The sequence below is a fragment of the Protopterus annectens genome, chromosome 1.part2, assembly GCF_019279795.1.
Source record: "Protopterus annectens isolate FY-2018-M chromosome 1.part2, PAN1.0, whole genome shotgun sequence".
Taxonomy (NCBI): domain Eukaryota; kingdom Metazoa; phylum Chordata; order Ceratodontiformes; family Protopteridae; genus Protopterus; species Protopterus annectens.
The window spans coordinates 765687898-765700640 of record NC_056727.1 but is presented as its reverse complement, the minus strand read 5'-3'; the positions used below and the strand labels follow the sequence as shown (position 1 = coordinate 765700640).

The window sequence follows — 12743 nt, the reverse complement described above, 5'->3', positions numbered from 1 at the left end:
AATACCGGGATGAATTATTTGCTAGAAAGATGTGAACTAAGTTGATAGATCACTTTGAATGTTTTTCATCATCTTGGATTAAATTATACTAGCATTAATTACTCTTTAAGTAACAAATTATTTTTTCACAATTTTTAATTGTTTTTTACAGTGTGCCTTAAGTGTTTTTAATCAATTATTATTTTCTCTTTTAAGTGACATCATTGATTTGGTCATTTAAAAGGGACTGCTTTCTGTCTCTATATTTAGCTTTTGAAGTACTGCAATGTTGGAATGAAATAGCTTACTTATTTGTGTTATTAGAACAGCTTAACTGGAACCCCTCCACTAGTATGCTTTCTGTTTTATGTAAACTCAGCATAACATTGCTTAAAAAGAAATTTAAAATCTATTCTGGATCTTGGGTCACAGTTCTCATCTGACGTAGACTAATTTTTGGAATGAGCGTATTTGCTTTTAAATGCCTTACTTAGATTTGTCTGTAGACTGCTCTCCTCCAGTTGAATTTCTGAAAGATTTTTGTTGCAAAGCTATTTTTGCAAATTCATTTTGATTTTATACAATATTACGTCATTCTTAGATCTTGATATTTCATTGCTAATTTCTTGGCTAGTCTGTTTAATTTACTCTTGTAAACAGACAGCCAGTCCTGCTAAGCACAGAAATGTATTCTCGCTTGTGACCATTGAGTTTTGGTACAGCTGTAAACCTCTTTTGTGGTGCCCCACCAACCCTAAGCAACAGAATCACACAATCCTGAAGTAATCAACCAATCTTCTACCAGTATTTGTAACCACTATCTGAATTTATGATAAATAATATAGCAATCCATAAATCACCAGTGTCCAGTTTACTCCCTTGTCCTTGTTATTATCCATAAACTCTGAGCTGTGTGATCTGAGACATATAATGCTTCTACTGCTTTAATCAGGTTGTCATGCTCAGCCAACACCCAAGCCTTATTCAATCTAGAAAATACTTTCTACCCAGAACAATAGTAGATGTAGTCCTTTCCTGGGGTTGGGTACAAAGCTGAAAAAGTATATAAAAGCATCATGACACCACAGCATTTTTACATATTTACCTACTGCTAGCACCAGTTAGACAATGAATGCTTTAAACAGCCTTTATATCACTTTTAGATCCTAATCACTAGCTAAAACAGATAGAATGTTCTAGAAGGATATTCTTCTACCCCGGAAATAATCAATAATACACAAAAATACTAAAATCCTTCTAGAAGGAGACATTCACCCTAATCCTGGCCCCACCTATCACAACCAACATCAAGATAATGGTCTACCCCTCCAGCCCAGTAATCTAACATTTGCTGCCATCAATTTTAGTAGTGTAAGAAATAAAACTACCGAATAAGCCTGAAATTCTAGCCATAACTGAAGCATGGCCTAAACTCAGCATAAACAACTCCAGCCTTATATCCCCCAGTTATAATATCATCTATAAAGACCATATAAAGAGGAAAGGTGGTGGTATTGCTCTAATATTTCTCAACAACTACAACATTTCCCACTACAACAAACCAATACCAAAATTAAATTCAGCAAAGCTTATTTTTACTTTCCTGAAAAGAAACAAATCTAAACAAATATGTATTACTGTCCTTTACATCCCACCTAGTGACAATACAGCTACACTGACGATAACCTTCATTACCTATCCATATCAATTACACATGAAAAAATACTACTAAGTGATGTCAGTATCGATTGGTTGGACATAACCTCTAACTCCCCTCCATTTAGCATGAATGTATAAAGTTTCCCACAACTAATTAATAGCCCCACACATTATAGCAAGACAGCAAATTCCTTATTAGAGTAGATCTTAGTATAAAGACATTAGCAAATTCACTACCACAGGTACAATATCAGACTCTCTCAGTAACTATCTCCCAATCTATACAACTACACATATCACATATCCACTCAAACAGCATGTTTATAAAACAACTCACAACCTATCCAAGTTTAACCCAGAAATATTCAATACTACCCTTTCATCTATTAACTGGAACATCCTAACTATCCTCCCCTTAGATGATGCTGTAAATGGATTCAATACAACTTTCTTAAATATCCCAAATAGCCTAGCATATCCTAGAAAGAAAAAGTCAATTTGGCTATCCAAAAAGAGTAGAATGTTAGTGCAGGATGAAAAAAAAAATAAGAAGGAATAGCAAAAATATAAAACACCACAATATTTTGAAAACTTCAGAATGCTCCACAATTGTACTAAAATCAATTAAATGAAGACAAATAATTATACTATAACAACTTTCAAACCAGCAGTAAACACAACCCTAAATAATTCTAGTCAGCCATTAAAGAAATCTTACACCCTGGCCAAAACTTCAGCCATAACTTCTCTCCCAATAAATCACCAATCAAAACTGAATTAGAATTCAACTCTTAATTCATAGACAGTATAGTATCCCTAACTAAGGATTCCCCATCATCTAATCACAGCCCTGCCCAACAACAACATACAATTGGGGCCTTGTGATTGGGGTTCTGGCACAAGTCACGTGTGTGTGTGTGTGTGTGTGTGTGTGTGTGTGTGTGTGTGTGTGTGTGTGTGTGTGTGTGTGTGGTGTGTGTGTCAAGGGTGTAGGCACTCATACTGCCATTATTTAATTTTGGGGACTATACCTGTTAACAAGGTGACATGATAACAATGTTTTTCATTATTAATTAATGAATTAATTTATGTATTTAAATGTATTAACTAGGGTAAAATACTAATCCTCATTGACCTATTCAACTTGGGGAATGCTGAAAATTAACTTTTAACTTATGAGAGCAAATCACATCTGAGTGTTTTTTCCCCTTACCCACCATGCTACCTCCTCCATCACACTTAATTAAGAACTGCTTGTGTCACTTGGTCCTCTTTTTCTTTTCCTCTGTCCCTGCCAATCATCTTTTTTCACTGTAGTCCTCTCCAGTCTCTTACTCATTCAGCATTCATTCTTGTTAATTTTACTGCTCATTTTCTCCCACCCAGTAGGAGTTTACTTAGCACACTTCACATGTGTCTACTCCCTGTAATTTTCTAGTAATCTATACTGCCCAGCAAATCAAGTTACAGTTGTTTCTTCCAACCTCCCCTCTAGGGCCTTTGAAGTTCATGCTCTGAATCATCTCTGTTTTTTACCCTCCAGTCATCTCCAATGTGTGGGGGCCTTTCTGAGAAAGAACAGAAAACTGGTGTTTCCAGTTATAGCTCTTAGTTATAATGTCATTTATCTTCACAGAACTCCTAACATTACAATAATTAAAAGGCTTTCATCATCTTTCCTGCTCCTAAGGATAAAACTTCTGAGGCATGATGACATTTAACTCGATCTCATCCCTAGTCTCACCCCCTTCAACTATGCAAGTAATTAAAACTGGTCTTGAGAATAGAAGCAGTATCAGTAACAAATGGTGTCAGAGGACTTCCAACATGGTTGCTCACTGATCAACAATTTCAGCTCTCCCAGTGTGCAAACAGAAACAGAGAAACAGCGGCCAGAGATGTTATCAGCGTGAGTAAAATTATTTTTTTTTGGCAAGTAAGTACACTGCCTGGATGCCTGCAAAGAAGAAACTGAGGGCCTGAAAGAAAATCAACTTGAAAAAAATTGACAAGAAAACACTGACCGGGAAGAATCCTGCAGTTTTTTATCAAAAAGCACTTCAGGCTCCAGTTTTGGTGCAAGACATGGCTTCCAGTAATCTAGAGAAAAAATAAGGCAAACGTGCTCAGAGATGATTAAAATAAAAGAAACTCTAAAGGAGTACATCAACTTATATAATAAAAGGCTGGCAAAAATGGAAGAAGCTTTAAGCAGATATCCAGATGAGCTGTTAAAAACTGTAAAATCAGAGGTCAAAATGAAATAAAGACTGGCTCAGTATGAGACTGGTCAAGAAGAGATGTTTAAAAACTGGTATAATTAGAGGACAGAACACATAGAAAAAAACATGAGATTTTCTTCTGTACAAGAGAAATTAGAAGGAACAGACTATATTAATTCTATAAATGACAAATAAGCAACTAGACTGATATTCCAGAGCAGGAACTTTTCACTGAAAGGGCACACTGTGTGTATGCTCCAAATGTGGCTATGAGGAAGCAGCCAACACCTTTATTAGTAAAGATACACACCTACAAGTAGAAAGAGTTGATCCTGATAAATCTGCTGCAAAAGGGAAAAGTATTACGAGTTTGTGGAAAATTATTATTTTATTTATTTTTATTTATTTATTTTATTTTATTTTTACATTTGTTGACCGGGCTATTCTAGCTGTATACATGCCATTTTCAGTAGAGACCCAGGGAGAAAAGCTCCACTATGAGTACAAGTAAACAGTACAGTACTAAAATGTAGACAAGAAAAACAAGATTTCACATAACAAAGTAGAAGTGAATATAATTTACATAACTAAATACACTTTTCATAACAGAGTGGAACTAAATATACTTTACAATCATTAACAAGCTATAGTTCCAAGTATTTTGATTATTCACTGTACACCAGGTAGAAGAGAAACAAATTTATTCCAGTAATTAAAGAATGTTGAGAAATAAGTGTGAGATTCAAGCTGCTGTATATAGCTGTTTTCAGCTTATTTTTTCCTGAAGGATCAAAGTCATTTTTGATGAACAAGTTAGGGAGGAAATGCAAAAGTTTGCCCTCCAAAATTGAGCCATCAAGCAGAAGGGAACTCTGCTTCTCATTCTTCTGATATCAGAAGGAGGGTTAAACTTCATTACTTGAATATGTACATAGTAATATATGTTAGTATTAAGTTAATAGGTTATAGGGGTGTTCAGATGGTGTTTTTTTTTTTTTTTGAGAAAGAGTTTTCATTAACACAAAAAGTCATAACATTTGGCATAGGTTCCAATTTTGGTGATAAGAAAAAACTGTATAAAGGATAAACCTGACAAAAATTAATGTGTGCATATATCACAAAAGCTGAAAACAGGTATTTAAAATAACTGTCATATATAATAGGTGGGAATAAGGACGTCTTTCCATAACAGCAATACCTTCCACATTATCTTGGAATGTAAATGGTCTCACATGTATAGACCAAAAAGGAAAAGAAAATAACTTAATTATATAAAAAATGCAGAGTGCAAATCACAATGCTACAGGAGACAGATTTGGAAAGAAATGAGCATGTGAATTTGATAACAAAAGGATTTCAGGACAGATATTCTAGGGAATATCAGGGACAAAGGAAAAGAGAAGTATTAATATTAATTGCTAGTGGAATTCCAGTAGTGATAGGACAGGAAAATAAGATAATAATGGAAGATTTGTAATAGTAAGGAGTTACTGGCAAGGGATAAGGGATGTGGATTACACTGGCATGTATTTACATTCCACCTAAAATAGCTGGGTCTATATTAGATGAATGAACACTTAAAATGTCAAGTACAACATGCTCAACAGCTTTTAAGCAAAAATTCATCTAAGCAAAACCCCATAATGTTGAAACGAAAAGTTTTGAAAAGTTATAGTTGGCCAGTTGTCAGGAAGCCAATGGCTGACGGCTAAAATGTACTGTACACCATTAACCCCCCCCCCAAAAAAAACAAAAACAAATCAACAAACAAAATAAAGTGGGAGGCTTCGCCCCCCACACCCCCCAACATGGGGACTGTGCCTCAACACCCTCCCTACTTAAATACACCAACTCCGAGATTGCACCACAGTGGAGGACTGTCATAACATTAAACAGGGTGAACAACGAGACTGTACCACAGTGGAGGACTGTAAGAACGGCTAGACAAGGTGAACGTTCTGACATCAGCTGTTGGCTTCCTGATGGCTGGCCAACTATAACTTTTCGAAACTCCTTGTTTCAACATTCTTAGGTTTCACTTAGATGAGCATTCACTTAAAAGCTGTCAAGCATGTCATACTCTACATTTTAAGTGTTTGTTCATCTAATAGGGAACCAAATAGCTATTTTGGAGCAAAAAAAATGGGAGAAATAGTTAGCTTTCAGTCTGGAATATTATTTATAGGTGGGGACTGAAATTTGATTTGTAACACTGAGGATTTATTGGGGAGGGGCCTAGAAGGAAAAGTAAAACAAAAAAGGATAGATTTCTGAAGAAATTTATGAAAATATTTAGTGCGGAAGATTGAATTCCACAGTAGGAACTAAGGAGAGAATGTACATATTTTTCCTCAAGGTACAATAACTTGGATAGACTTGACAGAAGTTATATTTCACATAGGCATATCCATTTAATTGATAGCTTTGATACATATCCAATAACTACTTCAGATCATGCATCAATAATTACTAAAAATGCAGGGTAATGAAGTCAAGATGAGACACTGGTGCTCCCCCACTTTTCTGTTAACAGGAGAAGAATTTAAGAAGTAGTAGTGGAGATTATCCAGGAGTTATTAGGGAAAATAGAAAGTACTCCTGAGGTTATAGTTATTGAGTGAGATAAAATGAAAGTGTAGCTTAAAAATAGGGTAAAAATAAAAGAAAAAAGATACTTGCCTAAGAAATAATAAGAATTATTTAGGGAGGCTGACAAAGGTTAAAGTATTAAAGAATAAGGGGAGTCTCAGGTCTATATTATATTGTCGACAGGTGAAAATGTCGACTCTGACTTGTTCAACATCAAAATGTCGAACTACAAAATTAGCAAAGGGCCAAATCACAGATTTCTTTCCGTTGGAAAGAAATCGGTTGACTGTTCCCTTACACCTGCCCTTTTCCTGACTGTAATGTGGTCTCAAGAGTTAAAATATTTAGTTAGGGGGTGGGTGGGGGCACAGCCCCCCATGTTGGGGGGTGTGGGGGAGAAACCCCCAACTTAAATATATTTGTTTTTGTGTGCCTTTGGTGTTTGGCCAACCGGTTTCTTTCTGTTGGAAAGAAATTGGTGATTTGGCCATTCGCTAATTTTGTATTTCGACATTTTGGTGCTGAACAAGTCAGAGTCAACATTTTCACCTGTCAACAATATAACATAGACCCGGGAGTCTCATAGAACAGGAGAGGGCACAATTGCAGACTGCTAAAGGGAAAGTAAGGGAGTGCCTGGATAACATGCATGAGTTTAGAAAGACTGATGTTAAGCAACTCTTTTTTTATAATAACTCCAGAGCACAAAAAACGTCTGGCACAACAAATTAACCAACAAACGGTGCAAAAGGTTGGTGCCAATCTTTAAGGATGCTGTAACATGAGAAATAACTAGAGATCCTGTAGAGGTATTAGAGATATTTAGGAAATTTTATGAAAATTTGTATATAGCAAAGAAGTGAGGAAATGTTAACAGGGAAGAAAGTGATAAAGATCTGGAAGTTTTTTTTTTAAAGTATTTTAAAAAGAAAGACCATTTCAATTTTAAACAGTGACTATGAAGTGTTTGCATCCATAATGGCTAAAAATGGCAAAGGTGATGCCAAAATTGATAGATATGGATCAGTGTTGTTTTGTGGTGGGAAGGCAAACATTTGACAACATTAATAAAACAATGATGATCCAGAGGGGAGCAGAATGTAGGAAAATACTGCTGGTATTGATGGGTCTTGATGCACAGAAAGCATTTGGCAGAGTAAGCTGAGATTTTATGAGCAGGGCAACGGAAGCATTTCCATTTCCTGATACAATGTTGTTGTTTGTCTTTCTGCTTTTCCCGGTTAGGGGTCACCACAGCGGAACTCCGGTCTGCTAATCATTGGCAGTAGATTTTCACGAATGCCAAGGTGCCAGCTCAACATCCAACCTTCAACGAAGGCATGCCCATTTACGCATGTCTTTCAAATGCCACCCAACCATGGGGAGGACATGCAGACTCCACACAGAAGGCACTCCACGCACTCCAACCGAGAATCGAACGGGAGAACCTCTTGCTGTAAGGCAACAACGCTACCGCTGCACCACCGCGGCATTCATTTCCTGATACAATAATATGGTTAATTAGAATGATATATGAGAGATCAGAGGCAAAAATCAAAGTGGGAGGGTTCCTCTCTGATAAGTTGTGTTTGGACAGAGGAACCAGGCAGGGTTGTCCTCTTTTCCCTTTGTCATATTTAAAACCATTGGCAAAGAAAATAAGGGACTCAGAAATTCAAGGATATAAATGGCATTCAAGAAAAGCTGGATTATGATATTATTTTGTACCTGATGGAACCAGAAAAGAGCACCTCAGTGTTGTGGAATATTGAGACAGTTCTGTTTTTTTTTTGGGGGGGGGTATAAAATTAATAAAGATAAAACAAAGGCTATAGCTATAAAATATATACCTACACATGAAGTGGTCCAGCAACACCCATACTTATGGGGACATGACATAATGAGGTACTTACAGTATGGATTCAGTTATGGTAGCTAGGGATATATGTGAAGAGACAAACAAAAGATAATACAAAACTGAGAAACTGGAAGCTCTTGCCTATTGATATGGATAGCAAGATATAAGCAGTAAGAATGTTTTTAGTCCCTCTAGTTTTATACACAGATCAGGCATATATTCATCAACCAGAGGAGAAGTTGTGGAGTATAATTAATAACGAGTTGAAGGATTTTATTTGGTTGGGGAACAGGCCAAGTGGGATAAGTTGAGCTTTGCAACAAAACAAGGAGGTTTAGCATTAACTGATTTCAAGGCATATTTTAGAGCTACACGGTTAAGGCTCTTATATATAACACAAGCAGAAGGCTCCAATTCAAAGTGGAAAGGGATGACGATGAAAAACCTCTACAAAGCTAACTTTGCACTCCTAAAAACAGAGGTGGCTAACTTCACGGCACCCATGCAAATAAAAAATAGTTGCATGACCATAGAATCATACACCAATGCACTGTACGAACACGTACGCAAATGAATGGATCTCGCCATACCCAATAAAACCAAGATGCTCTCCTCCAAAAAAGGAAGCCAATCTGGTGGTCTCCTGCCATAATCAAACTCTACAACAGAAGGAGGAAACTGATGCGGAATAAGGTGAAGTCCCAAGACTGGAAAAACTCCCTTATCAGCCTCAACAAAAAGTTGAGATCCCTCATCAAATCCTCTAAAGCTAGCTATGAAAAAAGAATTGCAGCAGATAGTAAAGACAACCACAAGGCCTTCTATAGTTATGTAAAGAATCTCCACGGCAATACCCAGATTTGCTCTGAGCTACTGCACAATGGTACCTCCTATAATGAGCCAACAGATATTGCCAATATACTGGCTGACAGATTCCATGCCAACATTACCACTCTCTCCCCCACCAAAGGACCAATCACAATACCAGTAGATTGCCAGACATCCAGTATTACTGCTGCACAGGTTAAAACAGTACTGTCCAAGGCCAAGAATACAACTTCTATGGAATCTGAAAATATCCCTGGCTGTATTCTACATGAACTACAGAGTGAACTGGCACCTCACCTATGTGCCCTGTTCAATCACAGCCTCAACTCAGGCTTTGTCCCTACCGAATGGCGCACTGTTACAGTCATCCCTCTCACAAAGGAGGAGCGATTACCGACCCTGGGAACTATCACCACATTAGTCTGACAGGTCTGATATGCAAAGCTATGGAATGCATCATCATGGACCTAATAAACAAGAAAATTGGGAATCTCCAAACTCTGGATCTCACACAGTTTGGTTTTGTGAAGGGCAGATCATGCCTGCTCAACCTGGGTTGACTTCGAGTCAGTCACCAGACCTCTGGATTAAGGCAAGGTGGTTCATAAAGCCTACCTTGACCTGGTCAAAGCCTTTGATACCATTACCCACTCAGGAATCATAGAAAAACTCACTAAGCTAGGCATCAACCCCTATATCACTAGGTGGGTTGTAAACTGGCTCACAGATAGAACCTACAGTGTGAAAGAAGCTGACTCCAAGTCAGACAGCCGACCAGTCACGAGTGGAGTCTCATAGGGTTCGGTCCTGAGTCCTCTCCTGTTTGGTATCTACTTAACTCCAGGCCAACATGAAGGGACTCTGGCTGACAAAGTTCGCAGATGATTACAAGTTGGGAGCTATTGTTAACTCCCCAAGTAATGTTGACATCCTACAGAAAGGCCTCAATGAGACCAACAACTGGTGTCAGAACCACGGCCTTAAGCTCAACGCCAAAAAATATGTAATCATCCCCTTTGGGAAAGACCCAGTTCCCAAGAATTACCACATTGATGGTAGTCCACTGTACACAGAAGGCATTATAAGAGATCTGGGAACACAGGTTGATAGCAACCTCTCTTTTGACCACCACATTGTCACTGTGGTCAGAAAGTCTTTCTATGTGGCACATCTCATTACTAAGGGTTTTGCATCCAGGAAGAAAGAGGTCATTGTCTCCCTCTACTCTTCCCTCATTAGACCAATCATCGAATACAATGCCCCATTTGGCATGTACCTCACTAGACACCTGCAACAACTGGAGACGCCGCAAAAGTACCTCACAAAGACGATCCTAGGCCTTAAGCACTTGTCCTATATGGACAGACTCCAAAAGCTCCAACTATTCTCTGTCTCATATCACCTACTTAGAGGCGATCTCTGCTTTATTTACAAAGCCATGTCTGACCCAGTTCTGTTAGAAATGATACATCTAAAGAAATCCCAATCCCTCAGCACCACACGCTCCAGAGACCTCAACCTCATTACCACAATCAACAGAACAAGCTGAAGGGCCAGGTTAATAACCCAGAGACTGCCCATGCTATGGAATAGACTTCCCATACATGTCAAACAGAGTACCTCACTGGCCCTCTTAAAGAGAAATCTTGATGAGTGGATGGGAAATAGAAAATTTACCCCTGGGATCACTCCAGTGGCTCTACTCGAACGAGGCACTGGGAACTAAGGTCGAATGGCACGATGCCAGGGTAATCCTATGGGCTAGCCTTGTAAAGGCTCCATGGCCCTTAGCCTAGTACACACCTATGAACGTATGAAACACGGGGGTAATTCAAGAAATAAGGAAAGGATGCCTCACAGTAAGATGTTGTCTTGTTCGATTCTCAGCTAAAGCGTCTTCTGTGTGGAGACATGCGTGAATGGGCGTACCTTCGGTGAAGGTTGTGCGTCAGAGATGGCAACTCAGTACGTAAAAATCTACTGCCAATCATTAGTGGACCTGAGTTCCGCTGTGGTGACCCCTAACCGGGAAAAGCCGAAAGATACAACAACATGGGATTTTGGATGCAGATCCTTAAGGAGAACAACAACAGTCATATTGAATATTATATTCATAAAGTAACAGAAAGTATACTTAGAACCAAGCCAACCCGGAAATTGAGAAAGGAGATTCTGTTGATAGGCATGACTGCAATTAGGGGTACAGAAAATAGGCATGACTGCAATTAGGGGTACAGAAAATAGACACAAGAGGGGTGGAATTTATTATAAGAAGGTGGCAAAGCATCCAAGGTACTGGGAACAAATAATTAGAGAAGAAAAGGTAATAGAATGGGAAGAGGCCAAGAAGACATTTGGATAGCAGGCTAATGATTGCCTTCCCTATCACAGATTGATATCAGAGTATAGACAAAGAGAAAGGGATAGGGAATCCTAAATTAAAGACCTGCACAGGTTTAGTTTTTAACTGAATCTAGAACAGATGCTGCTATTAAAAAGGGGATAATTAGTAGATCATGTAAAATACTGCACAATAACTATAGCAATCAATCAGAATAGGTCAGGAAAGATTGCAAGAGAGATTAGATCTGCAATTCATAAAGAAACAATAAGAAGACATATGTATGGCTCTCAAATATTCAACAAAGTCTAAAAGATTTAGGACTTTTTCCTGGAAGTGTTTGCATAGGTATTGTTATACCCCAAGCAGACTTCAAAGAATTTTTCCTCAGGTAGATGGTAAATGTTGGAGGTGTTTGAGGAAGAAAGAGATAACTGGGAACATATGTTTTTGAGTGTATGAGTTGGCAGACTTTAAAAATGTACTATAGAGTACTCCATCGGGAATAGTGGGTGAGCAAATGAGTGCAACTAAGGATTTTTTTTTTTTTTTGTGGGATACAGGATCTGAACTGCCAGATATAGTAAGACCTTGTTAAGTTTAATTCTGATGGTTGTTAAAAAAGCAATTACTAGAAAATGGAAATCAAAATCTAAACCAATTATACTTGAAGTAGTAAATATTGTAACAGAGATAAAAGAAGAGGAAGTATCATCTTTAGAAAATGTAGTATGATCTTTAGAAAAAAGGTGGGAGTAAATTACATAGGAAAAAATTGAAACTGTAGAAACAATACATGCAAAAAATGTCCTGGAGGAGGAATAAGGTTTAAGACAAGACAAGAAATGAATAATTCGTGTAACATTGCTTAGATTATAGGATATACAAAAATATATGTGATGTACAATGTTTTAAATGTGATCTTGTTAATATGGTTTGATTACTTTTATGTAAATATAAGTTTGCCTATATCACAAGTCGTAGTTCAATAGAAAAATAATAATAAATGGTCTCAGCTGGAAATGTCCCTCATCTTAAAAAACCTAAACCTGCTAGCTGTTACAGAGCCTTGACAAAAATACATCTGTTTACCCTTCTTAAATTACATTTTTAATAGCAGGTTATGCCATTTGGTAGGAAGAAGTGTTATATTAAATAACCAGTTAAGAAGACCGGTTGAAATGAAACTTGGAAAACTCCTAAAAATATGTAAGAGTTAATTTATAAGAAAAGTGTTGCAGTGACATGCATACCACAAAAAAAGAGA

The 12743-nt window shown here is 37.6% G+C and overlaps 1 protein-coding gene across 1 annotated transcript in view; it reads right to left on the bottom strand.

Annotated features, from left to right (window-relative positions):
- Positions 1–12743, bottom strand: part of GALNT14 (polypeptide N-acetylgalactosaminyltransferase 14) — a 3768866-nt gene that overhangs the window by 1973466 nt on the left and 1782657 nt on the right. The window lies entirely within an intron of this gene.